The sequence below is a fragment of the Fistularia commersonii genome, chromosome 15 (genome assembly GCF_037954325.1).
Source record: "Fistularia commersonii isolate RoL2024-O1a breed Wild chromosome 15, RoL_Fcom_v1.0, whole genome shotgun sequence".
NCBI lineage: Eukaryota > Metazoa > Chordata > Actinopteri > Syngnathiformes > Fistulariidae > Fistularia > Fistularia commersonii.
Window position 1 is genome coordinate 6,112,983 of NC_141298.1, and position 19,963 is coordinate 6,132,945.

General features: G+C 40.8%; 1 long non-coding RNA gene across 2 annotated transcripts; it reads left to right on the top strand.

Moving 5' to 3' along the window:
- The first annotated feature begins 7,199 nt into the window (after positions 1 to 7,199).
- LOC147226304 (uncharacterized) lies at positions 7,200 to 9,344 on the top strand. 2 transcript variants are annotated; one of them, XR_015107230.1, is made up of 3 exons: positions 7,200 to 7,337; positions 7,482 to 7,576; positions 9,005 to 9,344. It is a non-coding gene; the product is annotated as an uncharacterized LOC147226304 (long non-coding RNA). The 2 variants fall into 2 exon arrangements; XR_015107231.1 differs by having other exon boundaries at positions 9,026 to 9,344.
- Positions 9,345 to 19,963: the final 10,619 nt, after the last annotated feature.

Here is a 19,963-nt window from a genome sequence, read left to right on the forward strand (position 1 = left end):
GCTACTGAAGTTACAAGTGCATTGTAGCCTAACACTTTCCGTAAGTGCCTGACTCACATGGCCGACTCCTCCTGCAGAACCCTGACCATGGGATAATGTGTTATTTACAAAGTAATACTGGAGCACACATAATGGCAGATTTAATCATTTTTGAGTTGAAAATTAAACATATTGCATGAAAACATGATTATTAATGATTGATTACTACATGTGAGAAGCATACTTCCCACCCAGTGACAGCTGGGATAGGCTCCTGTCCCACTCAGTACAGGATATGCGGTATAGATGATGAATAGATGAATGATTTGCATGAGAGTACTTCATTTTAGAGGCAAACACATGTAACGTGATCACATTAAGAAGCCAACATTTAATTAAACTCCACACTATCATTAATGTTTTAGGCCAACGCCTCTGTACCAGCGGACTCCACTATATTCTTGTGAGACAGACTGCCCCTTTAAGACTAATTATAGTAACAACAATAATAACCATAATAATCACTATAATAACAGAAATAATCATGAGGCTGCTTCTGCTACGACTAATAATGATAATAAAAAATATAATGCACATATATGAGAACTTTCCTATAAAGCACAAAACTTTGAAGGGACAAGAGAAGGTTTTAATTTCTTGATTATCGAATGTAGCCTTCGCACAAATGCCTTCATTTTTGCCTGTCAAAAAGAAGTAGTTGGAATATGTGAAGGCAATGATAAAGAATCAGAACAAAAAGCAAAATCAATAAGGATAATGTTAATGATTAAGTCATAATAGTTACAATTTTTAATGCAGGGTGTAACCATTAGCTTGGGAGTTTCTGACCTCTGCAGCACAATGTTACAAGCTCATTTTTTCCAGGGACATCACTGATGAGCCGATACCAGCTCTGCTAGAATACAGATTAAAGTATTTAACGCTTTCATTATTTACATGAGAGTGTAAATTATTGGTTTGATTTGTTTGTTTGGATCGCTGTAAAATTTAATTATTTGTCATAAAATTTGACTCGCTATTCAAGACTGCATCAGCGAGACCAGTGAAAGGAGCGAATCTCAAATGCAATCTCTATAAATTTTAATCAAAGTAAAAAAGCAATACAAAGATCTAAATAAAATAAATTTGGGAAAACAAACATTAAAAAAAAAAAAACTGACAAAAACACAACACTAATGACAACAAACAACAAAACCTACATAGTTTCCACCACATACCTTGCGGTCAGGCTCAACCACAGATGTGAACTGGGAAACAGTTCATCCACTTAATCATTTGCTTGTCAGAAACAGCGCTGATCATAAAAACATTTGCGCTATCTTGAGTCGAACCAAGCCCTCTCAGCCGTGCCTGGGAATCTGCGTTCATTCCCCTCCACATTTGAAAATAAATAAATAAACAACTATATTGTTTCTGTCAAAGCCAAAAATGCGACACAGGTTTGCAGAAGAGGTTGAACTTCACCAAACAATGAGCGATGAGAGAAAGCCTCGACGAGTCAGATGGAAGGACGAGATGGAGGAAGCAGCTGTTTGTAAATCAACTAGTAGGAATGACACACTGAGTTTCCCTTAATACATCTTGGACAGCACTGTGTGTAGTAATCAGAAGACCAGTACCTGGAATGGGAAAACCGTGCAAACAGTTAATCCTTCACTGACAAAGTGGAAGTTCACTTGTCCAATCTCTTGCAGACTACACGAACGGCACTATAAATTACAACCAAGCGACACAAAAGCTTTCTCTTTCAACCACCCAAATGGCCTCAGGTAAAATACGCCGATACAATGTGGGTGATATATAAAATAATAAGACAATATAACCCCCCCCTTCCTCTTATTCAAGGGCCACAATAAGATTGAAAATAACCAGCGGGTGGTAAGACTTAAAACAGTGACTGCAATTTAATAGATGTTCCACCATACTGAAGAAAATGTATAGACATACCAAAACCAAATAAACTATCGTAGACTACATATCTTTTTTATTTTCTCTCTTGTTTGAGTATGTTTTTTTTTTTTTTTTTTTTTTGGAAAAGTACCTCCGTAGAATAAGTTCTGATGCAGCCTACGTTGAACCTAGCAACATAAATATTTTTGTATGCATACAGATTCTTCTTCTTTTCGTCCTATCGGCTTTTTCCTTCAGGGGTCGCAGCAGAGAATCAACCTGCTCCAACTAACCCTATTCTCTGTATCCTCCTCTCTCAAACCAACTACCTTCATATCTTCTCTCACTACATCCATAAATCTTCTCTTTGGTCTTCCTCCAGACGTCCTACCTGGCAGCTCCAATTCCAGCTACAGTCTACCAATATATTCACTATCCCTCCTCTGTACATGACCGAACCATCTCAGTCTGGCTTTTCTGACCTTCTCTCCAAAACATCCAGCACGTGCTGTTCCTCCAATAGTCTCATTCTTGATCCTATTCATCCTGGTCACTCCCAAAGAGAACCTACATATTCATCTCTGCGACCTCTAGTTCTGCCTCCTGTCTTTTGGTCATTGTAACTGTTTCTAGTCCATACAGCATCACTGGTCTCACCACTGTCTTGTACACCTTTCCTTTCATTCTGGCTGATAGTCTTCTATCACATAGTACCCTTGATACTTTTCTCCACCCATTCCAACCTGCCAGAACCCTCTATTCACCTCTTTTCCACACTTTACCTGAAATCCTCCAACTTCTTGATCTCCACTCTCTGTAGCCTAACCATTCCATACTTATACTTTGTCTTGCTGCGACTAACCTTCATTACTCTGCTACTCTAGACTTCCTCAAACAATACCAGAGTTCCTCTTGGCAGCCGATCAAATGCTTTTTCTGGGTCTACAAAAACACAATGCAGCTCCCTCTGACCTTCTCTGTACTTATGTATTAGCATTCTCAAAGCAAATACTGCATCTGTAGCACTCTTTCTTGGCATGAAGCCATACTGCTCTTCACAAATGGTGACTTCTGCTCTCAGTCTAGTTTCCACCACTCTTTCCCATTACTTTATTGTATGGCATTTCAACTTTATTCCTCTATAGTTGCTGCAGTTCTGCACATCCCCTTATTCTAAAATATTGGCACCATCACACTTCGTCTCCATTCCTCAGGCATCCTCTAACTCTCTAAGATCCTGTTAAATAATATAGCCAGAAACTCTATCACTGCCACTCCTGGACACTTTCACACCTCCATGGGTATATCATCAGGACCTACTGCCTTTACACTCTTCATCCTCTCCAATGCCTTCCTCACTTTTACTAATTTGTGCTACTTTGTGGTCTACAATAGTAACCTTTTCTACCCTTGCCTTTCTTTCATTTTCCACATTCATCAGCTCTTCACAGTATTCTTTCCATCTTCCCATCATTATTTTAGCATCTATCATTACATTTCCCTCTCTATCATCAATCACCCAAACCTGCTGCATATTCTTTCTCTGTTTTGCCAACCTGTATAGATCATCCCTCCCGCCTTACTGTCCAACCAAGCATACAAGTCATCGTACGCCCTTTGTTTTTCCTTTGTTACCTCTACCTTTACCTTACGGTGTATCTCCTTGTACTCCTGTTTGTTCTCTTCATTCCCTTCAGTGTCCCACTTCTTCTTTGCTAACCACTTTCTCTATATATATTCCTGCACTTCCTCATTCCACCACCAAGTCTCCTTATCCACTTTCCTTCCAGATGATACACCAAATACTCTCCGACCTGTCTCCCTGATAACACTACCTTTGGTTGTCCAATCATCTGGAAGCTCTCCCTGACCACCCAGAGCCTTTCTCAGCTCCTCCCTGAAAACCATACAACACTACTCCCTTTTCAGTCTGAAGCGCTCTCTCATCTCTGGGGATATTCAGCATCACTTCATCTAACTCTTTCCAGAACTTCTCCTTCTCCTCAAACTCACATCCCACCTGTGGGACATAGCCACCAACAACACTGAGCATCACACCTTCAATTTCCAGTTTCAGACTCATAGGTCAATCTGACATTCTTTTCACCTCCAGAACATTCCTAACCATCTCCTCCTTCAATATAACTCCTACTCCATTTCTCTTCTTGTCAGTACCATGGCAGTACACCTTAAAGCGTGCTCCTAAGCTTCTAGCCTTACTACCTTTCCACCTGGTCTCCTGCACATACAGTACATCCATCTTCCTTCTCTGCATCATGTCGACCAACTCTCTACTCTTATCCTGTCATAGTCCCCATATTCAAAGTCCCTACTCTCAGTCCCAGGCTTAAGTCTTTCCTCTTCTCTCTCTGCTTCCGAACCCGCCTTCCATCTCCCCCTCTTTGACCCACAGTAGGCCAATTTGCTTGGGACCAACTCAGGAAGACACTGGCCGGTGCTGCCCTGAGGTTACATTTTCGTATGCATACAGATGTGGATCAAAAACCTTAAAAAACAGAAAACAAAGCATTTCTCATTGTTAATGACATGACAAAATATCCCTGGCCTTTGAAATGAAAAAAATAAAATAAATAAAAATATAGCTCACTTTCAACCTGGCTGTTCTTAAAAGGATTCTTTTTTCGGAAACTAAGCTCTCATGGCTATATGTAGGTACCTGGGCTTCAAAGTGAGTCTGTGTATGTTTTCTTAACCCTTTGCCTCTGTGGTATGGCTGTCGTACTGTTTGAAAAGGCCTTTTGGGCACAGGGAGGCAATGTCTTGCTGCTTTCTAGTTTCCAACTCTGATACAGCTGACAGGACGCCGATTTCCTCCAGAAAACAGCAAGCCTTCAAACTCTGAATGAATACACAAATAACAAACCGGCATTAATTTAACAGGATCTTTATGAACTTTAACATGTCATCTGGATCACTCCAGGCCACATCCACCCCCTGCCCGCCCCCCTCCCGCACACAGGATCTGTCCCTCAAGGAGAGCCTCGGATGGAAGGAAGCTGAATCAACATGGAGGTTCTGACTCCTGTCAGTTTGCTCCGGCAGGTCTCACACCAGAGGCAGAGGCGCAGGTGGAAAAACTTAGTGAGCTTCTATGACATTAAGCGCTCTGGAGGAATTGACATGATACCCCACAGAGGCACTGGGGAAGGGGGTTGTTGGAGAACGTGAGTGTTTGTTTATGGTCTCTATTAGATAACACTGTCTCGGTGTAGTCAAGCAATTTTCACTGAGTATTTTATCTTTCATTATGAAAAAAATTCAATAAACTGACCTTAAGTAAAGATGCAGCTCAGTGCGGGCTTATTACTTCCATTCACTGTGGCTGTATCGAATCTCGGGGGTCAGTGCGTATGTGCTGGTTTGAATGCGACCCTGCAAGCAGGTGTGCTCTCAAATAAAAGAATGACACTTCCGATTTAAACGTTATCCGACCTTGCTCTAGTATGAACCCCATGAGGGTTATGCCCTCCATCCAGGAGTGAAATGAAATTCATATGGAGCGTGAATGTACATGATGTGCAGTGAAGTTTTCACAATCTCTCACACACCTAAAGATATGCACAAAAGTATACGCACACAATCATATAAAAAGCATGAATATACTTTATGAGGCGAAAAATGCTAACATTGTATTTCGAAGAGATGCTGAGGTTCACTTGACCCTTGCCAAAAGTTACTGGGCAGGCCACGTGGTGATGCAGGTCTGCACGGGGTGATGCTTCCTCCATTCCTTAAAGTGATGAATAAATGAAGCTCATCTTATGATTGCACTGTGCTGCTAAATAATCTGGTCCATCTTTGACATTTCAAATTTGGAAGTTCATCAATGACATTGTGAACTGCATCGCTGTGACGTGACAATCTAGGGAGGCCATTCAAAAGGCCTCACTGAAACAAGAGTTTTGAATTTGAGTGCTGAAGACCACACACTATAAAGACAACAGTAATAGTGTTTGTGTGTGTGTGTGTGTGTGTGTATGTGACATCGAATAGCACAGATGAATAGCTGTGAATGAAATACCAATACAAATGATATTCTGTATCCAGACCAGCTTTACACATAGACCCCCCCCAAAAAAAACATGCTTTGCTTTGACGCATGGTGAAAATTTGATGTAAATGTTAGCCGTTAGCTGTATTTATTGCCTACAAGCAATAAATACAGCTTTACATAATAGCAAAGGGTTAGCACATTAGTATAGAAATGAAAATGTATATGTATATTATATCCATCACTTGAGAGAACTTACTTTTTTAATCAACTGGCTTGTTTTAAAATCCGTGTTCATATGTAAACAGCTGTAGGAGATGGGAATATTGTTTTTTTTTTGACTTTTTTTTTAAACAAAGTCAGAATAATTATTTGAAGAAAACTATCCTTGAATAGTCCATGATAATACATTTCTACAAATATTTAATTAGGGAATACTTTCAGTGATTATCATCATCATTCTTATCATTCGTATTCTTATTTCTTATTATTTTTACAAGCACATGGACATTGATCATTTTGATTTAAAAATACTTCTTATTTTTTATTTTCTTTTTTAAATTATTTTTGAGATTATTTTTGTATTCTGTCCCTAGGGTTTCTCAGAGAGGGCCTTACCCATAGCTGAAATACTACTTGACCGGACCTTCCGCATTTAAAAGCCAAGCGATTGTCCATGTGTGATATTTATTATTGAGAATACGAGGAACGAAGCCCTGTAGATTGCGAAATGAACTCCGAGTTTCAAACTCCCTGAGGAGTCATAACACTTGGTTATGATTTGCGGTAATTGTGCAAAGCCTTGATTTTTTTAAAAATCATTTACTTTAAAACACTTCTTTAATCACTGAGTCAAACAAATGGAAAAAACAAACAAAAAAGAAAAGGAAAACATCAGAAGTGACTTTTTTTCTCTTGAAAGACACAGGTGGATGGCCATTTGGTGTTTAACTTGAAGTTCCCCATGAGATACAGTGAGACCCCTCCGAGGGATCAACTAGAGCACATGAGCACTACAACCCTAAAAGACTCAGCTGTCCAACTGCTTGAAACAGTCTGACACAAAGGCATATGACCCCACCGGGGAACGAACAGCTTACTGATGCAACTGAAGAAAACAAAGGCCCTCTAAATATAAATAAACCTTTGTAACATCTGCGGACAGAGCAGGGAGGCACAGGGAAGCTAACTGCTTCTGCCAGGGCCATTGCGACCGAGCAGGGATCACGTGATCGGAGAGCAAATAAAGCGAACCGCATGAGGCGGAGATGCAGCGTGGGGTTTCGGACCCCTCAGGCAGACGGATGCTTTGGCCTCCGCAGTAGAGGTCCGGCCCATCAGAGCGCTGAACGTCCACAGCTGTGTTTGCTCTGTGTTTGTTCCTGAGGGCCTAATGGACAGGCTTCAATAAGCAACAACTGCTCAAGGATGACTGGTCTGTACTGCACACACACACACACACAAATTTATTCATACACAAAAGCTGCAGGGAAAGAATATTGATAATTCACCCTGTCAAAAATGGACATATTGATGAATTCGCATCTAGACGAAGCGCTAACACCTGTCGTATGTGCAGGGGTTCAGGACTGGAACGTAACTGCACACGCCATGATGCCAGTGCAGGAAATGTCTTGGCTCCATGGGTCACAACAGCACGCCAAGATAAAACAGGTCAGCGATTTGCATGAGAGCAGGTATAAAAGCTAGATTTGAGCCCTGAAGGAGTTGCAAAAAAGCTCTGACTAGCGTGTGATTGGGATGTTCTCCCAGCTGGGCTTTCGGCTGATTATATCTGGGGCCGAGCCATGTATTATTTACAAAATAATAATTTGTGAGTGACTATCTTGCTTATTTTGATATTTTACTTGATTGATTTCAATTATTTTGAAAACAAAACAAAAAATAAAAAACATATGCGGGATTTGGGAAAGAAAAATAGTGTGACGATTTACAAGAAACTTTTATAAATATTTGATAATTAAAATAGCACTTTTATATGTGTGTGTGCGTGCATGTTTCAATTTTTACAGAATTTATTGAAATGATACTGAGCCACTAAACTGATGACATTTTAATAGTGTTTGTAAAGAACATATAATCCCTCACCGGCATAGATTTACAAACAATACTTGTTGATAATTCATTCCTTGTTGGCTCCTCTGGGCCTTTTGACAGAACACACATATACCTTATCTTAAAAAAATGCTACATATGGGGCTCGTGTCCATGTGAACCACATTAAGAAACAAATGTTTTTCTCTGCATGGCTTTTACTACCTGAGTCATCGGCGGTGGCAGATCCACTGGACGGCGAAAAAAACATCTCTTTTGCACATTTGATTCTGCGGATGCCGTCGGCCTCAGTGTCTCTCTGCCTGTCAGTGGGAAGTCCCCACAGAGTTTTATTGTAAAAACCGTAATGGAACTTCCAGCCATTCGGTCGACGCTGCCAAATCCATCCAATTTAGAACTGAACCTTTTTGCAACTTTATTGAATTATTTTGGAAACTAATAGAATATCTGCCCCCTGAGCTACGATTTTCTCCTTTTCTGGTAAATCTTTTTCTAAAAAGGAAAAAAAAAACCTATGTAAATAGATCTAAACTAAAAATAAAGCGACCGATCAATAAGTCGGTTAACAAACAATCAAGAAAAAAAAAAAAACAACTAGGTAGACGAACAGATTCTCAAAACACAAAGTAAAGAAACAAAACAAAACAAACAAATAAATAAATAAACCATTCACACAGATATGAAACATATGCATAAATAAATAATTCAAGATTCAAAGCATTTATTGTCACATAAATGTGTCCCCCTGTGCACAAATACACACAAAAACAATCAATCAATCAATAATTAAATAAATAATCTTGCCTTCTTCACATATAGTCAAAAAGATATTGCAATGTGTTGTAACACAAGTCTCTGTCTTTTAGAAAAATTAAAATAAAAAGAAAGAATATTGATTATTTGTTTTTTTTTTTTCCCGAGAAAGCCGAAAAAAGTCAATCTAAAATGCCTAAAAGTCTCGTGTCAATGCATGAGCCATCCATCTTCACTGTTTCTGCACCGGAATATCTGAATGTTTTCTAACAGGATTGCGTTCTCCGTCCGAAGGGGGCTCTTGGAACGAAGGCCCACCGGGTTGAATCCCACGGAGCGGAACTTCTCCCAACACCTCTCCTCGCACATCTGTTGTGTTCGGTGACGCGGAGCAGAACATTTCGTCCACGTGGCAGCTGACAGACATCTTCAAGACACACATTAGAAAGATAGTCAGTTGCTTCCGATGTTGTCTCGCAGTGATCATTAAATACAGCTGAAATCACAGCACAGCTGCTGCCTTTCGATGAACTGTCTTATGATTTTCGTTCACATGGGTATAAAATCTGAATTTCATCGGAGCAAAAGTTCAGAAGGGGTTGCTGGTTAATATCTTGTGTTAATGGGCTGGGTTTTGCATTGTGAAATGCCTGTCTGATTGAAGAAACGAGAAAATATTTCCCTGATTTTTTTTTTGGAATATGGGTAGTAATAAAATCATAAAACACCATGGGTCACATTTTGCACTCACACCTAAGGCAATATTTTTTGGGCCACATTTGAGCAAGAAAGTAATTGCATTTGCACATATGGATATCGTAAAGTCGTGATTTCACTTACATAAGTATACATATTACAGCTACATACAGTATATCTCTGATTATGGTTTCACTTGCTGTATCATATATGGATTAAATGATCTTTAGATAGACATTCAGACTCTCAAATTCGTAGCGTCTGGTCACAATTTGAGTCATGAGGATGTTCCACTTCAGCAGCTGAGGGCAGCCTTTCCCACTGAATGAAGCGCACCGAGTGTATCCACTGAGAGTTTTAGCTGCAGCAGCCGTAAGCCGTTTCTGACAATACTGTCATAAGAAAAGCAAAATTGTCAGAAAAGAACTGGTGCAAATGACCGTGTCATGACCCGAACTCCGCAGGTTCACCGTGCAAAATGCCGCGGCAGCATCAGATTCAGTGAGAAGACAGACATCCCCAACTTTCCCCCTGTGCACCACCTCCGAGCTGCCAGCAGCTGTCTATTTTATTAGTTATTGTTGAGGACATTCCAAAGGGGGATCTCTTGCACTAAGTATCCCTCTCACTGGCTCCATTAATACACAAGATTGATGCTCAATTGAGGATGAGAACTCCCGTTTCCCCTTACCGCTTCCCTCCACCTTTTACCCAGAATGCACACAGCAACTGGAAGCCACCCCCATGGTGACTTGTGCCAGCATATAAATCTTTATGGTGCTGAAAGGTCTGAGGAGCAAAACAAATCTGCTTCAGAGAGGAAAAGCCTCCCTTTTCAGCTACGCGTAGAAAATATATAGCCGTTTGCTCTGTGTTGGGTTAATGTGACAATGTTCAGCTCTATCTAAATGTATTGGTAATACGGTGCAAGGCATTAGTCTCTGCCGCTTTGATTAACTTTAACTCTGCTTTTGGTTGGAAAAGGTATCAGACTCTTGAGGAGAGGCCGTGTAAATCTTTCCCAAATTTCACTGCCAAAAAAGCTCGGACCTGCGGGGGCCAGATTTTCAGCGATAGTGCATTCATCTGCTCCTTTGGATGGTCCATTTTCTCGAGTCGGGAAGTCATTCTTCCGACTTCAATGGGCTTCCAAAACGACGCGCTGTATATTTCTCTTCACATTCCCATAAACAACAGGTGCTTTTTCCGCTAGAAAAAAAAAGGGAAAAATAAACGCTAAGCAGGAGCAAAAGACACATTCCAAGGTGTCCCAAATCTGATTATAACTGTGCTGAGACCAGACGGCAAAAAAACAAATGATATTTAACATTTGTGATTGTGCCTGAGAAAACACAAAACCGACAGGGAACGCAAAGCAAGTACAAGATGAACAATATTGATAAGCTACCTATTGCATGCACAAAATTTTGGATAAAGATCCACTTTTTTGACCCGATGACTGAACATGTGTTGGGTTATTCAGCACGCACAGTCAAAACATCTGCAACGTCTGTTGTGCACAGCTAACAATACCACGTGCATTTGTGCACACGACAAGGATCGATCTCAACAACTCTGTTTCTTTTTATTATTAGTTCCCTCCTCGCCCTCTTTTAATCTTTCTGCTTTTTTGTGATTTTGTAAAAGCGCCAGGGCAGATCCGCATCCTCTTTTGTCATTGTGTCAACTTTTCTATGAGATCAAGCCACATCTAAAATGCATTGATTTTGGTTCGGGCGTAAAAAAAAACAAACAAACAAAAAAAACAATTGCAGATGGTTGATTTGGCGGCTGATAAAAAAAAAAACAAAAAAAAAAAAAACTCTTTAAGACCAGTTCATTTAGAAGTGTCTGACTGATCCATGGCCTGCGTCTGCAGCCAGGCAAAACGAAGCCTTTAGTATTTTGAGCCCCCTCAATAGATCTGCTCTTGAGCAATCGCTTAAATATTGGTTGCAGCGTGTAAGAAGCGCTTACAGGACACTAAGTTAATTACATATTCCTGTTCAAAGAAGACCTGCATGCTCCTCTTATCGGCCCTCCTGAAATTACTGCCGGCTCACCCATGCAGTGAACCTTTGCCATGTTGATTCGCTGGAAATTCTCTTTTCTTGCCGAAAGAAAAATGCAGAATGCCATGCATCGCTGCTTTTTTCTGTTATGGAATGTGACCCCAATTATATTTTGCTCAACTGTGTAATTGCTTTGTCTTCATTATGCAGGATTGTGAGTCCAGTGATAGGGCACATATGGGATATGCTGGAAATAAAATGCCACTCGCCTTCAAGTCTTTAAACCGGCACCCCCTCCTACCCTCAGGGGCGCAGCGGACACTCATGACTCATTCATTAAGGGGAGGTTCTCACACTAAAACATCCACAACATCCCTCCAGCAACTGCTTCTTGTGTGCATCGGGTTTGCCAAAGTCATCTTAGGTCAAAAGACTGTCAACATGTGAACTACTGGAAGTACTGAACTTAGAGCTTCTTTGTGTGTGTGTGTGTATATGTGTGTGTGTGTGTGTGTGTGACAGAGAGAGAGACAGAGAGAGAGAGAGAGTGGGTTAATTTCTGCTTTATTTATATCAGTATAAGTTTGTGTTTATTTGTGAGCCAGTCATCTCCAATTTATCTAGTAATCAGTGATTTTTAGAAGAATGCAGATTGAGATATCGACTAAGTAAAATGCAATTGTTTCAGGTTATAATTTTTTTACATTTCTGGCCAAAAAAAAAATGAAAATTACCCACCTCTGTACTTGGTGGGTTTAATATCTAATGTATTATCGTAACTCTTACGCTGTTCGACATTAACTGCGATCCACTCCAGCTGGAGTGGAACAATTTGCAGGTGTGTCATGTCTTTAAATTAGCTCTGGTTGAGTTTTCAGCCGCCGATTCTCAAAATAAAGAAACTCCTGACACACATGGACAAGACTCATGCACTTTCTGTCAATACATCTCTGATGCAATTCTTATTCCTAAATATCTGCAATGTCTCCAAAGCCAACTGTTATCTGTTTGAAATACAATTACACAGGGAATAAGAACGAATGGGATTTGACACATTTATCGCAAATAGACTTGAAGATTACAGAGTGGAAATGCAATCCTTAATCTGACAAGAGGAAATCTGTTTCTCCCCAGTTGTTAAGGATCTCCGACATTATATCCCTCTCTCGGCTGAAATGAAACTTTGAAAAAGATAGTCTAACAGATGTAAAAACCCTAAAAAAAAGAAAATAATCGTACAAATGCTTGTGTGAGTAACACTTCTGTGCTGTTCATTAATGCTTGGCTTACACCACAAGATTTTCACAGTCACAGACCAAAAACTGAAAGTCAGAAGGAAATTTTAGGGAGCTTTACTGGAGTCTCAGCACTCCCATCATCTTGATTGTTCAGTATAAGGTGCTAATTTTTTAAATCTATCTGTTCCTGGTCAATATCAAATGTGTTTATATATCAGCACAGGGTCTTTCGGTCTTAATGCTGACATAACACAATCAACAATAATAAATAAGCTCGAACAAAAAAAAGAAAAAAGAAACTTGGTCGACGAATAATCATCAGAATGAGAGTCAGAGACGGTATTTGTTGGCGATATGGATGAATGGGAATGGCGAAGGACAACCCGATCAGTACGGATTGTCCAAAAAGAGGAGTGAATGGTGGAGCAGAGGGCAAAACAGCAAACAGTTCAGCTTGTGCGATGTCAACTCTCCATCGTAATACGACTGAGCGGAGAAGGAAAAGCGATGGACTGAAATAGCAGTCCATCGCTTTTCTAGTCGTAACCTAGTAAATAATGACCCTGTAACGGTGACAGTCAATGGAAAAATCTCAGTCTGAGACTAGGCTGTGACTAAAAAGTTGTCTTTAGATGTGAGATGATGGTTTTCCATGAGTCTTTTCCAAATCATATTAAAACCTTCAGATGTATGGGGAACATAAGCTAGACTTGGACAGGCTTGATTGTCAGTCAGTGAACAAAAAATGTGCAAGAGAGGGAATTTCATCACAAGTGGCTCACAGCATAAGTATGTCAAAATGTATATAGCAGAAAAGTGCAAAAAAAAAAAGTGTTCATTTGAATAGGAAGTCATTGAAAAGGTATGTGAGCGCGCACGAGACGTGATGTTCAGTATGAGACACACGATATCCTCTGCAAGAACATGGTATCCAGTATTAGTGGCATATTTCACTTCGAGTTCAGCCCTCTGACGACCCGGGGGGGGAAATGGCTATTGCAGAACCTGCAGGTCCTGAATCGAATAACGTTGTAGCTCTTTCCCAGAGGCCAGACGGGAGGAGTCACCCCTGAAGACAAGGTTCATTAATTCCCTTCCATGAAAATGCGATCAGGGTGTTAATGTGTAAAAACGTGATTTAACCAAATATGCTACACAACAACAAAGGTGATTCCACATGTGGGGACAAAGATAACAAAGAATGCAAGCGATTCCCAATCATACTGTACAACCTTTTTAATGTTGTTGACAACTCTCAGGACGGGATACGCTGTAACCTCTTTGGTTCGCTTTCAGACACTAAACAAGGTCTTGAAACTTAGTTTGATTTATGAAGCTATTTTGCATCTGTTCAATACAATTATATTTCGTTTCCCCTCTCTTGTTGATCCCCTATATTCAAACACTATTTTTAGAGCTCTCACATGGAGTCTGGTTGGCTAAAGCGGACTGAACTCTCCTGAGGCTACAGAGGGTATCTTGCTCTTTCAGGGTTTTCAATGAATACTAAACTGCATTTTTAGCATACTTCTATAGTGCAATAACTACTTTTCCCAGGAAATCCATGTATAGTGACAACTATCATTTCCTATTTTCAGTTTGATGGTGGGTGGGGATTGGGGGGATCTCATACGGCTTTTTAACTTTTTTTTTTTATTGGCCTATTGCTCACAATATTTTGGGACGACATCAAGTTAACCTGTCACATTGCGCAGGAAGCAAGATTTTTTTGCTCACAACAAGAGTCTTTAGTTGTAAAAGTCTGGGGTAGAACATGGAAAAGAGGGAGCGTGCATGTTACATGCTTCCTCTTTTGAAAAGTTCCTCAACTTGCCATCAGGACTTGGCAGTTGGAAAAAAGTTCAGGCACTGAAAATGCTGGCAGAGGCCTGATACTGTACTGTAATTCATACACTGGTTGTTGAGAAGCTGACAAAAAACACAAGGATCTTGAACAAAAATATAAATGTAATTTAAACTAAGTTTGATTTACCTATGAAACAAAATAAAAATTGAAGTGAAATACATATCACTTAAAGGCGGGGGTGATTACCGTGCAGAATTATTAATGCTCTCGCAACATAGTAATGACATAACATATTCAATAAATAAATACATTCAGATGTAACTTCTTTAAAAATAACCAATATAGTTAGAACACATTTAAATCAATGTAAAAGCTGGAAGTATTATCCAAAATTAATGAATCAGATTTAGTTTAATGGGGCTGTTATTAATAGTTGCAAAATACCTGATATGTATTTCTACATGGCTTTTGGATCACAGAACTCCACACTAGACATTACAAATGCCAGTAGTTTTATATGATATATATTTACCCGTCTCTTACATCCCATTCGAACAGCGGGGAGGTCAGTGAAATCATTTATGTTAAAACGCTAAAACCTGCGAAAGATGGGTCGTGCCAGAAATTGTTCAGAACAACAGTGTGCTTTAGTTAAAATGTTGATTGGAGAGGGGCAAACAAATGAAGAAGTGCAGAAAATGATAGGCTGCTCAGCTAAAATGATCTCCAATGCTTTAAAATAGAAAGCCAAACCAGAGAGACGTGGATGAAAGCGTAAGAATACCATTCAAATAGATCGAACAATAGCCAAAAATGGAAAGACTCAGCCAATGATCCGCTCCAGGGAGAGCAGAGACGGTCTGAAGTTACTTGTAAGTTCTGTGACAATTAGAAGACGCATGTGTGAGGCTAATCTATTGGCAAGAAGCCCCCACTGTTAAAAAAAAAAAGATGCGCTGAAGCAGATACAATTTGCCAAAGAACATATCTACTGGCCTAAAGAGAAATGGAGAAACATTTTGTGGACTGATGAAAGTAAGATTGTTCTTTTTGGGTCCAAGGGCCGCAGACAGTTGATCAGACGACCCCCAAACACTGAATTCAAGCCAAAGCACACTGTGAAGCATGATGGTGCAAGCATCATAATATAGGTCTGTTTGCTATGGTGTTGGGCCTATTTATCATATACCACGGATCATGGATCAATTTGCTTAAATCAAAATACTTGAAAAGGTCATGCTGCCTTATGCTGAAGGGGAAATGCCATTGAAATGGGTGTTTCAACAAGACAATGACCCCAAACACCCCAGTAAGCAAGCAGCATCTTAGTTCCAGACCAACAAAATTAAGGTCATGGAGTGGCCAGCCCGATCCCTGGACCTGAATCCAATGGAAAATTTGTGGGGTGACATCAAAAATGCTGTTTCTGAAGCAAAACCATGAAATGCAGGGGAATTGTGAAAGGATGTCAAATCATCCTGGGCTGGAATACCTGTTTACAGGTGCCAGAAATTTGTCGACTCCATGCAGCACAGATGTGAAGCAGTTCTCAAAAACAGTTGTTATACAACTAAATATTAGTTTAGAGATTCACAGGAATGCTAAATCTCAACATTTTTTCAGTTTAAGTAAATATTTGAGTTTGTGATGAAAATGCAGACGCTGCTATTTTTTTTTGTCCTTCATGTTCTGTAAAGTAATTTAAATCGTAATACATTTTCTTCACGTTTTGAAGTAAAGTATAAAGTGCAGTGTTCCCAATGAATGGAAATAAAAAAAAAAATACTACAAGGATTTTGAGCTTTACGCACATTTAAAAAAAAACACAGCAAATATTTTGAACGTAACTGTATGCTTGAACATTTCTGGTGTATATACCTGCCAAAAATATTACATGCAAAACAAAGTATTCATATACATATACTCCCCCCCCCCCGTTCAGTTGTGCAGCCATATCAACAGCAAGATGAATTTGGAACGTGAGTTATGACCTGATAATGCGGTTAGTAGTCACGGAATCATCTTCAAAATGGTCATATGAAAGGAAGGGTGTTTGTTCTTGAGAGGGTGAAAGGGAGGGAATCTTATGTATCTATCTATTTACATATATACATAAATATGCATGTATGTATGTATCCATATATCCGCTAGGGGGCAGTCAAGTCTAGTGTAATGACTGTTTAGTTGATATGAATCAGCCAGTATAATCTCCCCACGGACAGCAAAGAAAATGTGAAATGACATCTTTTAAAAGCTACCCTGTTGGAATGATTTCATAGAAATAAATATGCTGCAGATCCTGGGGGAGATAGAGTCAGCTCTCTGGGAGTGGGCAGCTGCTTGCAATTGAGACCAAAGAGCTCTGCGCCAGGAATGTCCCCGGTGCCTCAAAAAACAGAACAGAAAACACAACACAGCATTAAAAGCACCAGAACACCAGGCTGCATGGCTTCGGGTCCCTCATCTATAATATACCTATTTTTTTTTTCAGTCTGTAAGAGAAAATGAGTGTCTTCAATTGTTGAGAGGTGGTGGGAATGATGGACAGCGATTGTTTGGATTTAGAAGAACGATGTACATGATAGAGGACTACTTATTCATTTTGGACTCTGGCCGTTTTCATATTTTATGTCTTAAGCTGTTTGTGTTGATGCAAATGTTGAGACATTTTTGGAAATAATGCTTTTTTTTTGCTCAAGATAATTGTATGTATACGGCGCTGTATGTAAAAAAGAAACAGGTAAATAGAAGAAAATTACATATAAATCAAAATCATTGTACTTAAGATACATGTTTAAAGCTAACATATAGAACTTGTATTAAAAATATTTTTTTTAATTGATAAATATTCAATGGATTCATAAGCTTAGATTGTTCACAAATTTCAATACAAGTACATCTGTGTTGTCATACAATTATATCAAAAAGGAAGATGGTCAAAGAGTACTTATTGCTAAAGTTGTCATATGAGAGCTACTCCAAGGATTGTTGCTGTTTCATCATATGTAATCAGGACATCCTTGATTATCACTATATTACTTAAAATGAAAAGAGAGAATAAATCATTTCCTCCAAAGAATACATAGATGGCATAACGTTCAAAGATTCCAATACACAGTACTGAGTTGCAAGTGTACACATTTTAGTATACCAATTTGGTTGTGTGCCAAAATATAATGAGCATAAAATGATTGAGAATTTAAAACTGCATTTGACAGCTCGATTTGATGAACGATTTAAGGTTCTTCCTAAAGCATCACTGCTTTTTTATCCCTGTGTGCAAATATCAGAGCTGTTCTGGGCATCTTAAATGTCTTTCCTGGTCTTTTAAACATGCCATTTCTTCCAAACCTATACAACTTATGTAGTTATCCATGTAAAACAGAGAGGTTGGCTGTAAAACCTGCGCGTTCTTTCAACTACAATTCTTGTTGAAATATGGATTTCCAGGAAGTAGCTTGTATATCTGAATGTAAACAAATGTCACTGAGCACCAGATACACTCTGTCATTTATTACTGATATATATATATGATTTTTCCTGGATATATCAACGTAGTTGATGTGCAGCTGGGAACAAATCAGACACCAGCTGATATTTTTGAAGAAATAACAAAAAGGTTTTCCAAATCTTCTTGTGGCAACTGGACTTCAATTTCTTCACTCTGAATACAATATACACATATTATGGTGGAGGGGGTTTGCGTGTCCCAGAGATCCTGGGAGCTATGTTGTTGGGTTCCTGGAAGGGTCACCAAAGACAAAAAGGTCCCAGGTGAGGGACCAGACAAAGTGAGGCTCAGAAGACCTTCATCAAGAAGACCTAGTTTTTCCTTCCCCAGTGCTTGGATGCGGCTTCCTCATTGGAGCCAGGCCCGGGGGCGGGGCTTAATGGCGAGCGCCTGGTGGGCGGGCCTTCATCCACGGGGCTCAGCCGGGTACAGCCCGAAGGATTGACTTGGGTCCCTCTTCCCCTGGACTCACCACCCACATGAAGGACCAAGGGGTTCGGGTGCTGTGACAGCTGGGTGGCAGCCAGAGTGGGGGACCTTGGCGGTCCGGTCATCAGCTGAAGAAGCTGGATCTTGGAACATGGAATGTCACCTCTCTGACGAGAAGGAGCCTGAGCTGGTGCACGAGGCCGATAGATTCCAACGAGATATCGTCTGACTCACCTTGACGCACAGCGTGGGGTCTGGAACCAGACCTCTTGAGAGGAGCATTCTGGAGTTGCCCGTGGTGAGAGGTTGCCAGGCAGGTGCGGGCATGTTGATTGCCCCCCGTCTCGGCGCCTGCATGTTGGGGTTCAACTTGGTGGATGAGAGGGTTGCCTCACTCTGCCTTCAGATGGGGGGACAGGTTCTAACTGTTGTTTGTGGCTATGCACCCAACAAGAGTTCAGTTTACCCACTCTTCTTGGGGCTCCTTCAGGCATTCTACTGGAAGACTTCAACGCTCATGTGGGTAATGACAGTGCATGGAAGGGCAATGACAGACTTGGAAGGGCACGATTTTGGGTAAGGGCCCCCCTGTTCTGAGCCCAAGCGATGTTTTGATATTGGTCTTCCGTGCTCGTCACAGACTGTACATAGCAAACGCCATGCTCAGGCATAAAGGTGTCCATATGTGCACTTGGCACTTGGCACCAACACACCTCAGGCCACAGTTCTTTGATTGACCTTGTTGTCATATTGTCGGACTTGCGGTCAAATGTCCTGGACACTCGGGTGACGACAGGAGCGGAGGTATAAACTCCTGGGAGAGAAGGCTGGTCAGACCTGGCAGACCCAAGCCCAACGTGAGGGTCTGCTGGGAACGTCTGGCCCCTGTCAGAAGGAGCATCGACTCCCAACTCTGGCAGAACTACAACCATGTCCCGAGGGAGGTGGGGAACGTTCTGTCCGAATGGGCCGTGTTCCGTGCTTCCCATTTTGTTCCATTTCGGGGATGTAACCCTCAAACCCGCTGGTGGACCCCAGAAGTGAGGTATGTTGTCAAACTGAAGGAGGCATCCTATTGGGCCTTTCTGAACTGTGGGGCTCTGGAGGTAGTTGACAGGCAGCTCTGGTAGGCGAAGCAGTATGCGGTTTCGGTGGTTGCCGAGGCAAAAAAATTGGGCATGGGAGACCATGGAGAACAACTTCCGGTGGGCGCTGAGAAGATACTGGTCCAGCCGAGGTTACTCAAGGCTCTGGATGCTGTAGAGCTGTCCTGGTTGACACGCCTCTGCTGCATTGCATGGACGTAGGGGACAGTGCCGGTGAACTGGCAGACGGGGGTGTTGATGTGATGTGACACACTGTAATGTGACAAACTGTCTCCCTTTTTAAAAAGGGAGATCAGAGGGTGTGCTCCAACTATAAGGGGCTCACGCTCCTCAGCCTCCCTGGTAAGGTCTATTCCAGTGGTCCGCCAGGTTTTTGAACTTCGGATCCAGGAGGAACAGTGTGGTTTTTCATCCTGGCCGTGGAACAGTGATA